Genomic DNA, 14,082 nt, shown 5'->3' on the forward strand with positions numbered 1-14,082 from the left:
AAGTTGCAATAAAAAGAATAATGTGGGGGCAGGAGGGTATAGCTCAACGGTACAGTGTGTGCTTAGCATGTAAGAACTCCTGGGTTCAATCCCCAGTACCTCTACTAAATAAACAAACAAACAAACAAACATATCTAATTACCTCCCCCCCAAAAAAAAACCAAACAAAAAGTAATAATAAATTTCTTTTTAAAAAGAATAACATGGCCTCTCTTCTCAAAGCAGCTGACTTGGCAAAGTAATGGTAAAGCAAAGCGAGCTCACTTTCGTGTTAGGACCATATTTCCCAAATGGCATCAAAGGCTTTGGTTACAGGCTCTTGGTTTTTTTTTTCCCCAATATGTCCGGTCTCACAGAGATCCCCCTGACAACCTGCTAATCACGTTCTTTGTGGCAGGGTTCAGTCCCGAACATCCCCAGCTGCTATTAGTGGATATGAATAAGACTTGCCTGAGGGCTCATGGAATTCAGCTGTGAGGGCTGAGGTCTTATCTCCTAAACTTTTGAAAGGAGGCGAGCCTGCCTCAGGACTGGAATCCCACGCACAGTGTGGGGAATAATGTCTGCCCCATAGGGCTGCTTTTAGAGGCGTAGCCATGGTGATGGGTGGTGATAGGTCCCTAGCTGGACCCCTAATGCCCAGTAGGGGTAGGCACTCAATAAATGGAGAAGGTTTGCTGTTGTTATTACCCTCATTGAATCACCCCTCTCCAATCTTAGCACTAAAGTCTTAGGAATTCAGTTGGTTTGGTTGGTTCGTATCATTTTTATTACAGATGTTTCCTTGCCCCAACCCTTCTCGCAGTGAGTTGGTGTCTATCCTATCAGTCACCCAAGGCTGAGATCATGGGATACAGTCACCATGGCTGACCCATTCCCCATAGACTAGTTCACATCTAACAGAGGCCACTCTCAGATAATGTGAAATGTTCACATTTGTCTCTCTTTCTTGAAAGCTGCTTTTGTGTCTCTTTGTACCTTTTAGAAACCACATCACTTTGAAAAAGAAGAACTAAAAATCAAAGCAATGTTCATGAGCTGTTTGTTGTAATTCTGGTGTAAGATCAAACAGAATGAAGGCAGATATTAAAATTAATGGATGAAATGAAATAATGAGGCTTGCAAAGAATCTGCTGATACCAATTATCTATGTAGTCATCCCACAGTATCCATGGGGTATTGGTTCCAAAACCCCCAGAGATACCAAAATCTGAGGATGCACAAGTCCCTTATGCAAGATGGCATATGATTTGCATAAAACCTACGGACATCCTCCTGTATACTTTAAATCATCTTTAGATTAATTATAATACCTAATATGATGTAACTGCTATGTAAATACTTTTAAATACAATGTAATTCTAAGTAGATAGTTGTAAATGCTATATAAATAGTTGCCAGAGCACAGCAAATTCAAGTTTTGCTTTTTGGAACTTTCCAAAAATAATTCCCCCCAAATGTTTTCAGTCCATGGTTGCTTGAATCTGAGGATGCCAAACCCAAGGATACGGAGGACTGATTATATCCTTCTGGGCTCTCCTCCCCACTCATTTTCCTTTCCCATTACCATGGACCATTGAAAAAGTAAATACGCAAATTCAGTGTTTCTAATTTGTAAAAGGAAAGAAGAGTTGTACTAAGGGGTTACATTATGATGAGAAGGGAAAATGTCCCGAAGGCATTACTTCCTTATTGTAGAATATCATCATTTCTTATCCAGATACTCTGTCCAGAAAGACATAGGTTTTGTCTTGTGTCTGACTTCTGTCTCAATCCATGTGTCACTTAAGGATGAAGGGATATTTTCTCAAGGCCCAGTTCATGCCTAATTTTAATAGTAACTTTTTCTGACACCAAATAAAGAACAGAACTTCAACCTAAAAAAAATTAAAATTTTCTTAGAATTAAGTCAAATTAAATTTTCATTCTCATGGTTTGTTCCACTTTCTAAGATTTGTGTAGTCCTCACATAATTTCTCAGATTGTCCAACTTGATCTCTCCTTGCTCCTTTTATTTACCTAGTAATCTCAGGAACACAATATTCTAAACTGCAGTTAGACACAAGATATCCTCTGGGTGGCATTTTTTTATTGTATTGAATTTGGACCTCTCCGGAGACTCAAACAAATAAACAAACACTGTTGGTAAACTGGAGTTTACTGAATGCCAATTAGGTTTGCTTGATGATTTCTCCTTAGCCTCTCTCACCTTTCAACTGCATTCAGCAAGAATTTGTGAGCGCCTCCTCTATGCACATGCAAAGGAAGAGTAACCCCTAATTCCTAACCAGCAGCAGCAGATGCAGACGCAGTCAGGTGGCGTGATTTGGCCACGTGACCCAAGCAGAAGCTTTGAAAGTGCTTCTGCATGAGGGGAAGATGTGGTCCCTTGTGTTACTCTCTTAAAAGACCAAGGGGACCAAAGATAACATCATGACAGCACTCAGACAACCACGGAGGGAGGTGCCTCATGGGTCAGGGCACCCCTGATGGATGATAACACTATACTATCTCTGAAGAACAGCAACACGAAAAGAAATAGATGGTGATGCTTATTAAAGCAGTTATTACAGTATTTGACTCTGCGGAGGTCTACCATACTTTCAAAAACTCATAATTTCCAATCTGTTCTCTTTTATACATCATATATAAAATCTCCATGAGGTAGCAATTAGCTTTACTTTTTTTTTTCGCACCTCAAAATTGGCATCTGCTGTGAAAGATGGCGAACAAACGTTTCTTGCTTTGGCTGTTTCACCTTCATTCCATTTCCTTTGGTTGCTAAATATTCTTTCTCTCTGAGGAGTTGCCTCTGGACACAGTCTTGAGGAGCAGACAAATAACCCAACCTAAACCAGTCATATACTTCTCCGGAGAGTTTGAATACTAGGAACAAGCAGCAAGAAGATAAAACAAGATGGCTTCTTTATTTTGGCAGCCTCATCTTGACAAAACCTTCAGGTAGTTTCTGCAGCTTCACCCCAGAAATGTTCCTATTGGCTCTTTGAGTCACCTAATATCCTCCTAATAAATTCATCTTATTATTAAAGGTCACCAGTTAGTTTCTATTGTTTGCACGAAAGAATGTTGTAGCAGATCATGCAAACTCTCTATCTGCATCCTCCCTCCCTCCTACAAAACTGTTTCGGGGAGATGCTGCCAGCCACGACTCCATTTCCAAGTGCCTGGCCACCCTTGTGTGTCCCCATGACTAGCTCTTATTTACAGAATATGAATGACAGTGATTTGTGTCATTTTCAGACCCACGTGGTGAAGAAGTAGGGCTGTCTTCTCCACCCTCTCTCTCTTCCCATGTGAGTGGAGTTGGTGTTGACACTGAGGACAACCTTGGGTACCACATGTTGGAACGGCATAACCTCCATCAGCTTGGCTCCCTGGGTGGACCAGAGTGCCATCTCCTCCGTCCCCTTCCCATGACCCTGCCCTCGACCACCTCTGGGACTTCATGACAAATTTCCATTGTGTTAAGCCACGGAGATTTCAAATTTTATCTATTGTAGCAGCTGGCAGTATCTTAACTAATACAAGCCCCCGCCATTACAAATGAAAATGTGAAAGTATTTTTATTAGCATTTTGAAGACTTGGAAACAACTGGGAAAGCCTGTGTGGCAGGGACAAGAGTCATCTGACACTTCTCTCAGTAATCCAGCTGTCAGGAAGCCAGACACCCACCCTCTCACCCTCTCTGCCCCGACTCCACTCCCACCTTACCGACAGAAAGTGACATTTTCTCTCCTCGACGACCAGCTGCTCAATATGTGTGTCCAAGATGAATTAACTTCTGAGGTCAGTGTCGCCTTATTAATGACATCATGGAGAAATCTTCATGCTTCTGCCTTCTGATGACTTTCAGAGCCTTCCAAGGGATCCTGAGCCAGAAAGATGCAGGTTAAATAGACCAAACAAAGGACCAAGAAATATGAACCTAGGGAGAGGCTGGAGAGTTCTGATTTCTGTTAGTGTTTGCTGCCCAAGGCTAAGAACTGCGGGATGTAGCCTTCAAAGGTTCTTCATTTTCCACACCTGGCTGCATTAACTATATTAAGTGAAATGTCTGTCCTCAGTTTGGGGCCTATAGTTCTTTCAATAAAATAAATTACCCTTCCCTGGATGAAAAATGGAGCTGAGATACTTCCCCGGCCTCCCTCAGCAGAGATGAGGGAAGGATACACCAAAACGCCGAAGTCAAAGGTCTACCGCACGGAAGTCAGGGCTGCGCTGGGCTCGGAGCCCGATGCTCCAGTCCTTCGCACGTCGTGTGGCTGTTTAGTCGTTGCCCTAAAGCTTCTATCTTCTTACCAGCTTCTGGCTGGGGAAGGAGTCAAAAAGTGAGTCTACTTCTCCTAGTTTCCTGAACTATAAAATAGGGGAAATTATACACCCTGGCTGGTTTGTGGGACTCACTGTATCCCCGGTACTTAGTGCCGAGAAATCTCTGTAGTGGACCCTCCGATTGGAGCAATTGCAAATATTATCCTTTGCCTGAGGCCAAGCAACTTCTTTATGAAGTCTTAATGCACAGGATGTCCATGTTTCTGACAAGGTTTTCCACTGTCTTGGGCACCCTGGTTTTCATCTATCAACCCTCGTACCTCAAGGTTTTGTGGGGTTCTCTTAGAATTCAGTTGGGGGATTACAATCACAGCCCCATTATCGTCCCTCCAGAGAGTGCCCGGGGGTAGGGGGCAAGGGTCTAGCTCAAGTGGTAGAGCGCATGCTCAGCACCCAAGAGATCCAGGGTTCAATCCCCGGCACCTCCTCCAAAGGGAAACCAATGAAGAAACCCAATTACCTCCCCCTTAGCGAGTGCCCTGAAAAGTACTCTCTAAGTCCAAATTAACCAAGTCAGTCGCCCTTGGATTGCTGGAATGACGACTTCATGATCATAATGGTTCTCTCTCAAGTGTGGTTGACCCTTACAAAGTTCTGTGCACATAGCTTTCTCTTCAGAGCATAAGCATCGACAGAAGTCTTTTTATTTTATATGGATTTTTCCTGTCCTTTCCACAACGTGCCCCTGAACTATGTGCATCAAGCTCTATATTCCAATACTTGAGATTTGCAAGTTTCTGGTTTGCTTAACTACAAATATAAAACTTCCATTTCCATCAGTGTGGGAAATGGTACTTGCAAAACACTTGCTGGTGAGGTTGGTATTTAGAGTTAAGATATTTTGGGAAAAAGATTGTTAACAACATAAAAAAAGTAAAGTGACTTACATTAACTACATGTGATTATGTGTTTGATTTTGTATAGATCTTAAGACACCAGGTTCTTCAAAGAGCTTAAGAAATATTATCTGATGATAACTTTGATGATTTCAAGGCAAATTACACATTCTAAGAACACGATGTAAATTCTTGTCCCCCGGATGCCATAATGTCTTTTAAGCTACCTTGTCAAGACCCATTTATAACCTTCTTAGTGGGTTCATAACTCTTTGTTCTTTACTTAGAGATTTCCTACCCATTAGAGACTATAAATTAAAGCACACCAAGATAACCATTTGAAGAACATAGTTCCTTTATGAAAGCTTCTCGGATAATACCCACTAGCCTTGTTTCCAATTCCTATAAAGGCTTCTTACCTCAAAGCTCCAGTTCACCTAATTGGTCAATGCCCTGTACATTTTCCACTTTCTAACACAAATCTCCTTTGAAATGATAAGATTAAAAGTCACCAATACATTTTCTCCTTCAATCTAAAGAGTTACAGTTTGTATGAAGTTTAGCATGATATAAGGTTTTGACACAAATCATCACCAAGCTGTAAAATCAATACCTTGAAAGCACCAAGGTTTAACCTTAAAGAATTTACTTTGAATTTAAAGTACAGAGGAAAGTACTTTGAAAGACTGTTATAACATATATGCCCTGTTTAGTCTGATCTTTATGTCTTATCTCTGTGAGTAGGATATGGAAAAGTGCCTAGAGGGAGGGAGGGAGGAAGGAAGGAAGGAAGGAAGGAAGGAGAGAAGGGAAGGGAAGGAGGAAGGCTGAGAGGAGGAGAGGGAGGAGGGAAAAGAGAAAGAAGGAAGAGAAGGAAGAGGAAAGGGGAAGGAAGGGAAAGAAGGAAGAGTAAGAGGGAGAGAGAGGAAGGGAGGGAGGAAGATGAAGATTATTGTCTACTTGTCAGAAAGCTGACTTGTCTCCTCTTTCCCTAGGTGAGGAGGCAAGCTCCTTGAGTCCCCAGTGCTGCTCAGCACCTTGGAGCCCAGGGAGTGATATTTCTACAGGAGAAATGTCCCAGCAGCAGAGCAGTGACTTCTGAATCTCCACATTATGTGCTTCTGAATCTTCACATTTTGGAGGAGAAAAAATAAATAAATAAATAACCCTTTTGTCCTGTAAGGAAAAAAATATATGTTGTGGGACTCCATCAGTCCCCTCCATGTGGAATATAAGTCACCCAGCCCAGAATGGAGATTTTTAACTGCTCCGACTCGATCATATAAAATGCCTGAAACTTGCCCTATTATACTCTGGAGCTGAACAATGTTCTGCCATCTTTGTGGGTTTTTTCTGCCTATGTTTGGTCCTCCGTATCTGCAGGTTTCCATCCTCAGTTCATTGAATCCACAGATGCAGGACTCGTGGACACACAGGGCCATTTTACATAAGGCTCGAGCACCCCCAGTTTCGGGCATCCTTGGTGGGGGGTGGTCCTGGGACCAATCCCCATGTACACCAAAGGAGGACTGTATACAATCTAGTTTTAAGTTACTCTCACAGAGTGGAATTTAGTTTAACAAAATCTTCATCTGTCTGGGCCGTGATAATGTAATAAGCTTAATTTCCATAAGCCAGGCAAGAAAATGGCTCTCAGAGCTTAGTCATTTCTGTTACACGTAGATACCACATTAGGTGGTTAGAGTGAATTTTACACGTTTTAATTTGTAACACAGCCCTTGTCATTCTGCCTGGAGCACCTTTGTTCCAACACAGAAACGTAGTGAGGACATGTACAATTTCTTCATGGAAAAGACTATTTGCTACACCACTGAGTTCCGTTTCTTCACATCCCCAGATGAAGAGGGGAATGGGGCCCTGCAAACAGGCTAATATTGGTCATCAGAGTGTGTAGGAAAGGATTTGCTGAGAGGTCACTGATTTTTCCATTCCTAATTGCCAGATGGACTAAAACAATGGATTCCTCTTCTTCAAATGCATTCCTCCTGTTGCCTGGATTTTGAAAAATCACTGGATATTAATACGTTTGGCTCTATTTTTCTGGCAAAACAGACTCTCTGAGTTCAACTCCGGAAGAAACCCTTTTTCTTGCCTTCTGACAGTCTGTAAATAGGTTAAGTCAACTCATACATTTTTTAAAAGTCAATGTTCAGCTGATACACTGATATCCTGATTTTCAGAGCTGCTATGGAACATGTACTGACTTTGGAATTCAAAAATCGGTAATTGTGCCTTACATTTTCAGAAAATTCTTCCAAAATACAGCTCAAGCATAATTTTGGCTATGCTCCCTTAGCTTTTGACTACATTACTCTAATGAGAAATAAAGTTTAAGAGCCTCATCGAAGCAGAGAATTAATTTTTAATAGGAAGAGAAAGAATGCAGTAATCTGAGAATACACAGATTCTGCAAACATCAATAATTGTAAATACTACAAGAAGATGTATTCTTGTAATCACTAAAAAAAAAAAAAGGAAATCATGCAACATTTTTACAATGATTAACTTTTTCTTTTTTCCATCTGTAACTCAGCATCACATCTACTCCTTTCTTCCCAGGGTATATTTTCTGTCTGTTCTCTGAGTTATGGATACCGGTCTCTTCCAAACAGAAGCAACTGCATCTTCAACCTGATTGAATACTAATAGAGCCTTGCCTCCAAGCGTGCAGAGAATGCAGGAAGTGTGAGCCAGGTTAGAGCACGATGGACATCACTGGGGTTGGAACAGAAAACTCACTGATGAAATAAGGTCAGGCACACAGTTCATTATTCTCCGAGGGGTCTTTCAGTATAAAAACACTGTAGATCTTGCACCAAAGGAGCCAGAGGTGATGCCTAGCGCCCCTCCTCACTGGGGGAACAAAGAGCACGTGGGGGGAGTGGGGAGCATGGAGGCAGGTAAAGAACAACCCTAGGAGACAGAGATGCGAGGCTCACTTTGCCCATTTTTTTTCACTCCAGGATGTGGTTCTTTGTCCTCGTTCAGTTGTGCAATTTCATGATCTGGCTTGAAGCTTTTTTCCCACCCTCAACATCCAGCCTCACTTCACCTAGGTTCTCCTTGCTTTCCTTAAGTCTCAATCCTGATGTCTCGTTCTCTAAAAAGCTTTCCTGATTTTCCAGAACTAGACTAGGTACCTCATTGGACGCTCCCAAGGCCTTCATCCCTTTGTCTTTCAATTGCCTGCCTGGAGCATCTTTGAGGACTGAGATATGGGTTGGAATGGGCAGGGGAGGGCAGAGGAAGGGTGCTTGATATATAGTTACTAAGTGAATGAATAAACCACAATTTTACCTTCCCATATTCTTCCACCCTTCTCTCATCATCCATTCCTTGTCTTTCCCAACTACCTTCATGATTGCAAAAATAAGAGAATTGTGGAGGAAAAAAAATACTAGATTTGGTACCAGTAGCCCCAGAAGTCTAAACTCGGTTTACGTCCTATTTGTGCTACCTTGGACTCAGTTTCCCCTTCAGCATCTTTCAGATTTGTTGTGCAGGAGAAGATCTAATATACTGGGAAACAGCTTGTACACTTTAAAGTGTATTCAAATACAAAGTATGATTAGAAGTACCATTTTCCCATATCCACCCCTTGAATACAACATCTGCTCTCGTTGGATGAAAGTTATCACCAAAATTCTTTATCATTGCGATGTTCATCCTAACAAAATGCAAGAAAATAAAAATGGATGGAAGAGATTGTGAGTTGATGCCACAAATATCTGGATATCTGGAATCCAGTTCAAGAATCAAGAATGTGGCTCACCTCCACCGGGCCCAGGGCCACCGGGCCCAAGGCCAAGTTCCTTGGCCCCATACCCAAAGCCCTCTGGACTCTAAACCTACCTGGTAGTCAGCCTTATCTCTTTATTGCTCACTGCGTAAACATCTTGTCTTCTCTGGCCCTTGCATATTGTTCCCGTGTCCCCTCTACATGGACCCCCCTTCCCCTTTTCAAATGTCATCAACCCCAAGTACACGTTTTCCTTTGTGAGAAGCTTATTCCACCGAGTCACACACGATGTCCATTCACGGTGGAGAGTAGATTCATGTATTCATTCCTTCATTCATTCCATAAGCACCTACTGGTCTCCTACTATGTGCAAAGCACTGCTCTGGATATTGTGGGGAAAACCAAAATGAATGAGACCTGCTCCTTCCTCAAAGGAACTTATAGTTAAGGAGGGAAGACACAGACGAAACAAAGAAATATTATTTGATGATGCGTGAGGCGGGGAATAGGGGGAAAGAGAAAAGTTCTCTGAGGAGGTTCAATCAGTGCACTATAGCAGCATGAGAAAAATAAGCAGTGAGAGTTTCCAATCAGAGCAACAGGGAAAGCTTCATGGAGCAGGTGAATTGGGGCTATGCCTTCAAGAAGAGAAACAGAGAGAGATCGTTATTCTAGGCAAAGGGAAAGCATGAATAAAGGACCAGCGCCCATTTGGAGAACACGGAGTGGTTTAGCATAGGGTGTGTGGAGGGTTGTGGTAGGACTTCAACCTGGAAAAGTGACACTGAAGCCACACAGAAGTTTCCTGTGTTCGTGAGAGACATACAATTGTTTTAGACAAGGTAAACGCAGCCCTCAAGTCAGCTAAAGGGATAAAAGCGAGCATCCATTCGTCCAAGTGTAGATGGAGTACCTTTAGCTGGGACTGTGCCAGGCGCTGGAAACAGAGAGGGAGGCATGAAAGACCTCTGCCCTTAAGGAGATCAGCAGCCTGGTGGAGGCACCAGCTGATACACAGATGATTACAACACAGAGAAGCCGTGGAAATACAGAAGGGGAAGCTGGTGGGAGAGGGGGTATAGTTCAGATATTATGTTCCAGGAGAGAACAGCTGGTGTGTCTTGTTCGACCCTCGATCTCCAGTGATTGAAAAGGGCCTGGTTCACAGTAGACATTTGACAAAGATTTTGATTGAATAAACTAATTAATGAATTAATTTAGTGTGACGTTCCGCCTAATTTCAGATCCTAAGAATGAAGAGCCTGCTCAGGTACTGCGCAAAGCTAGCCTATCTACAGCTCTCAGAAATCCAGGGAACTTCTTCCTTCCCGAATTCTTTAATTTTCTATTTACCCCCACACATTTGCTCTTGTCATTTACTAAACTTCCACTGTTGCTGATGGGCCTAATTTGATGCCTTTTCTTCCACAAGACACAGGCTCTTAGCACTCGTAGCACTAAAACAAAGTAGGTATTCAATAAAAATGTATTGGATGAACGGGTGGGTGGCGGGGGCGGATGGATGAATGGATGGATGGGCAAATGGATGAATGAACAGATGAAGGACCGAGTGGGTAAGTGAGTCATTCATCTGCAAGAAGCCTAGATATATTGAATTACCTCTAAATAATGTTACTCACTACATGTATTTTTCTGGTCCATTGAGGTGACTGGGGAAATGTCAATAAAATTTAAACACGGTTTCAAACAAAGATACATAAAAGTCCATGATGTAGAATTATCGCCATCATTAAAAGACAAGAGCAAAAATGTAAATTTAAGCCCAACACATCCTATGATCGTTTAATAAAGGGAGAGTGTTAAATAATTCATTTGGAGAGAATACTCCACTAAAAATTAACTATTAAAACTGTGTGAGGGATTTTTTTCCCTTAAACATTTGCTTCCTTGCTAAAAACATCCACATAGTCTCAAAGATATTAGTCTTACCCTCAAGGTTCAACATTCCAAATGCAAAACTTAGCTGTTATCAATGTAAAGCATCTGCCTCCCACATATGCCAGTTTTTTCAAAGTTTCTTCAGATAACATATTTTAATACTATCTAAGCTTGCCACATGTTCACAGCTTAGAAAAACCAGCAGTCCATGAATTTGCATGGCATTCAATTAGACCTCTAAAAACATCTTAGATCTCAATGGTAATGTAGTAACTATGTTAATAATAATATACCCCATGTATTGACATCTGCTATGTTTGACTCTAAGCTAAGCACACAGAAAACATAAGCTATGACATTCACAATTTTCAATGCAGTCACAGTTGTCATTAAAATAATTCCTCCGACTTTCTAAGTTAATCTTGCCTGATAAATACCGATAACCGTGGTGTCAACTGGTAAACCTCTCTGGAAGGCACCGTAGACTATTTCAAAAGTCTACAAACCTGCTTTCCCTTTAATCCAGACATTATAAAAATATGAACTCAAATAAATCAACTACATTTCAATAAAAAATAAAATTCAACAAAAGAATTCAGCCTAACAAAATCATGAAGGATAAGTTCACATTTTTCCTAAAAGAAGAGTTACCCAATGGTTTTGATAGCAGCAAAATACCAAAAAAAAAATTCTTAAATGTCCAACTACAGCCATGGAAAATTATGTCGTATAAAAACATTTATGGATAGTCATTATCATAACCATGGCTTTACAATTAAGTGGAAGAAATAAGTTATAAATTAGGATGTAAAACGATCCAACTGTGTGCTTGTTTGTGTGTGTACACACAGTTACGGAGGACCCGCGAGGACAAACCCCAGGGTATTAACAGTGATTGTTCCAGGTGACAGGTCTGTGAGTAACTCTTACTTCTTCCTTTTCATTTATCCGTACTTTCTATTTTATGTTTTCACAATGAACATTGCTTTTATAACATTTTTTAAGAATTTATTTAAAAATTCTAGTTTTAGCTTTCAAGAAATTTGCTCACACCTCCAAAAAGGTACCTCGCAATTGAGGTCTGCTGCCAGAGGTGGTGGATGCTTTAGCCATTTTTGTCTCATTAAAGAGGCCTTGAGTTTCCACCTTAACATTTTATGTCATCGCAACTTCATAATATGTGCTACTTTTAAAAAGCTCAAAATATTCATATTTTGAAAAACCACAATATACCCCTCTCATTTTGTCATTTTTTTCTTGGTCCCCTTTCTCTTGCACTTGTAACTGATTTGATGAGAGTTGAGTTAATTGAACTCTGAAGTCTACCAATGCACCAAAGCTTCACACGTGCACGCACGTGCATGCATGCGCACACACACAATTGGTCCTATACATTACTTAATACAATCATTTCTTACTGAAATTTTAACTCAATTTACAATTTCTAACTGTTAGTTTCTAAGGTGACATTTTGCCACCTAAAACAATAAAAATCTAGGACTTAAGTACTTCTTTTTAAATTCATCTACAATTGTTGTCTCCCATTCAAAAGAAAGAGCTGCTTCTCCAATGAACCCTACATAAGTGAATTTTTTAGGAATAAAATTTTCAAGTAATAGAAACGTTCATAGACGTCCATTTCATCATCTTTTTTAGTTTAGTGGGTCATGTTTTCCAGAAAATAAAGACTATTGGAAGACGTCCAAGAAAGACTGGGGAAGGTTCACCGTACACCAAGAACTTTCAGAGTTCCACTTTCAAATATTTTGATATTCAGCCTTTTAGTTTGGAAAAAGTTACCTTCTGAAGTTTATAACCAAGATCTCTAAACAACACCCAAGGAGAGAGGCATCTTTGATCTATTTGCGGGGAGGACAATCAACCTCACTGTTAAATCTCATTTTTCTCTTCTTTTTTTATTTTTTTGGAGGGAGAGGTAATTAGGTTTATTTGTTTATTTTTAATAAGGGCACTGGGGATTGAACCCAGGACCTCGTTAATGTTAAGCACACACTCTAGCACTGAACTATGCCCTCCCCTCTAAAATCTTATTTTTATTTTACTTGTTTTAGGAAGATCTTTTGCCTAAGGCTGGGATGAAAATTATAGCCACAGACAGATTTAATCTATAAAAATATTGAAATAACAAAATTAGGAGGAAAATGTCCATATGAATGTACAGGGGTTTTGTATCACAGAGTGACCTGGTAGCAGGGTCACCGTGGGCTTGGTACTTAACCCATGAAAAGCCTCAACATCCCCATCGGTAAAAGGGACCCAACAAGGACATCCTAAGGATCAGATGAGATGACCGGTGTGAAACTCTTCATGGAGGACCTGACACATAGCGAGGTCTCCTTAAATGTGTGTCATCATCACTTCTGAGACATCACCCTCTGTTGTACAGGCTGGTGATTGTGCATATGCACCGGATGTAAATCGAAAGACACCAAAAAGATGGCAACTCCAATGAACTGCAGGACAATTTTCAGTGTACATGAAGGGCTGTTCTGCCCTCTGTATACCACAGACTGACCTTGAAAGTATTATCCAGATGACGCCCGTGAAAGTCACAGGAGCTCAGGTCTGCAAGCACAAAAGGAATGTGGCTCTTAAAAGCTTACCCAGACCACAGATATGGGGTAGTTAACTTATCAAGAGGAAATGGGCTCTGGTTTTCTTTGCCGGCCTCAGATCCAGGAGCTGCAACGTTGAGTCACCAGCTTGCTATCTGACCCCAGGCCGGCCACTTAACCTCTCCCTGACCCCACTTCCTTACTTCAAATCAACTCTCTGCTCATGTTCCATCCAAGTCATTATCTCTCCCCACAAAAATTGGTAGCTACGAAGGTGTCCCATAGATTTTAAAATTTAATTATTCATCACGTTGGGTTTACAACATAGGGCTGTGAAAGGTTTGGGGATGACGAAGTCCCAGTTCTGCTTTTTGGGGTTCTGGCGTTATTTTAAGTGCTCTCTTCCTGGCATAAAATCACCAACCCAGACAATAAGCTTTGTCTGACACTGTGACCCTCGTGGCTGATGAGGCTTTCTCGTGCTGGTATTTCTGGGAGTGAGAGAATGGAAGAGAACAGGACCCCTTTGTCAGAAGGTAGTCAAGAGGGAAATAAATTGTAGTTATTTAAAGAGCATTTAAGACAAGCAAGGCAGTGTCATTTGTTAGAGAACCAAGCCAGGAGCTCGGTTATTGGGTTTCACACTCAGCCACCGTC

The 14,082-nt window shown here is 41.2% G+C and overlaps 1 long non-coding RNA gene across 1 annotated transcript in view; it reads right to left on the bottom strand.

Annotated features, from left to right (window-relative positions):
• LOC116667646 overlaps window positions 1-14,082 on the bottom strand; it is a 219,128-nt gene that overhangs the window by 70,641 nt on the left and 134,405 nt on the right. The window contains exon 2 of the long non-coding RNA XR_004324578.1: window positions 3,734-3,891. This is a non-coding gene — a long non-coding RNA (uncharacterized LOC116667646). The remainder of the gene's footprint in view (window positions 1-3,733; window positions 3,892-14,082) is intronic.

The sequence above is a fragment of the Camelus ferus genome, chromosome 12 (assembly GCF_009834535.1).
Source record: "Camelus ferus isolate YT-003-E chromosome 12, BCGSAC_Cfer_1.0, whole genome shotgun sequence".
Lineage (NCBI taxonomy): Eukaryota > Metazoa > Chordata > Mammalia > Artiodactyla > Camelidae > Camelus > Camelus ferus.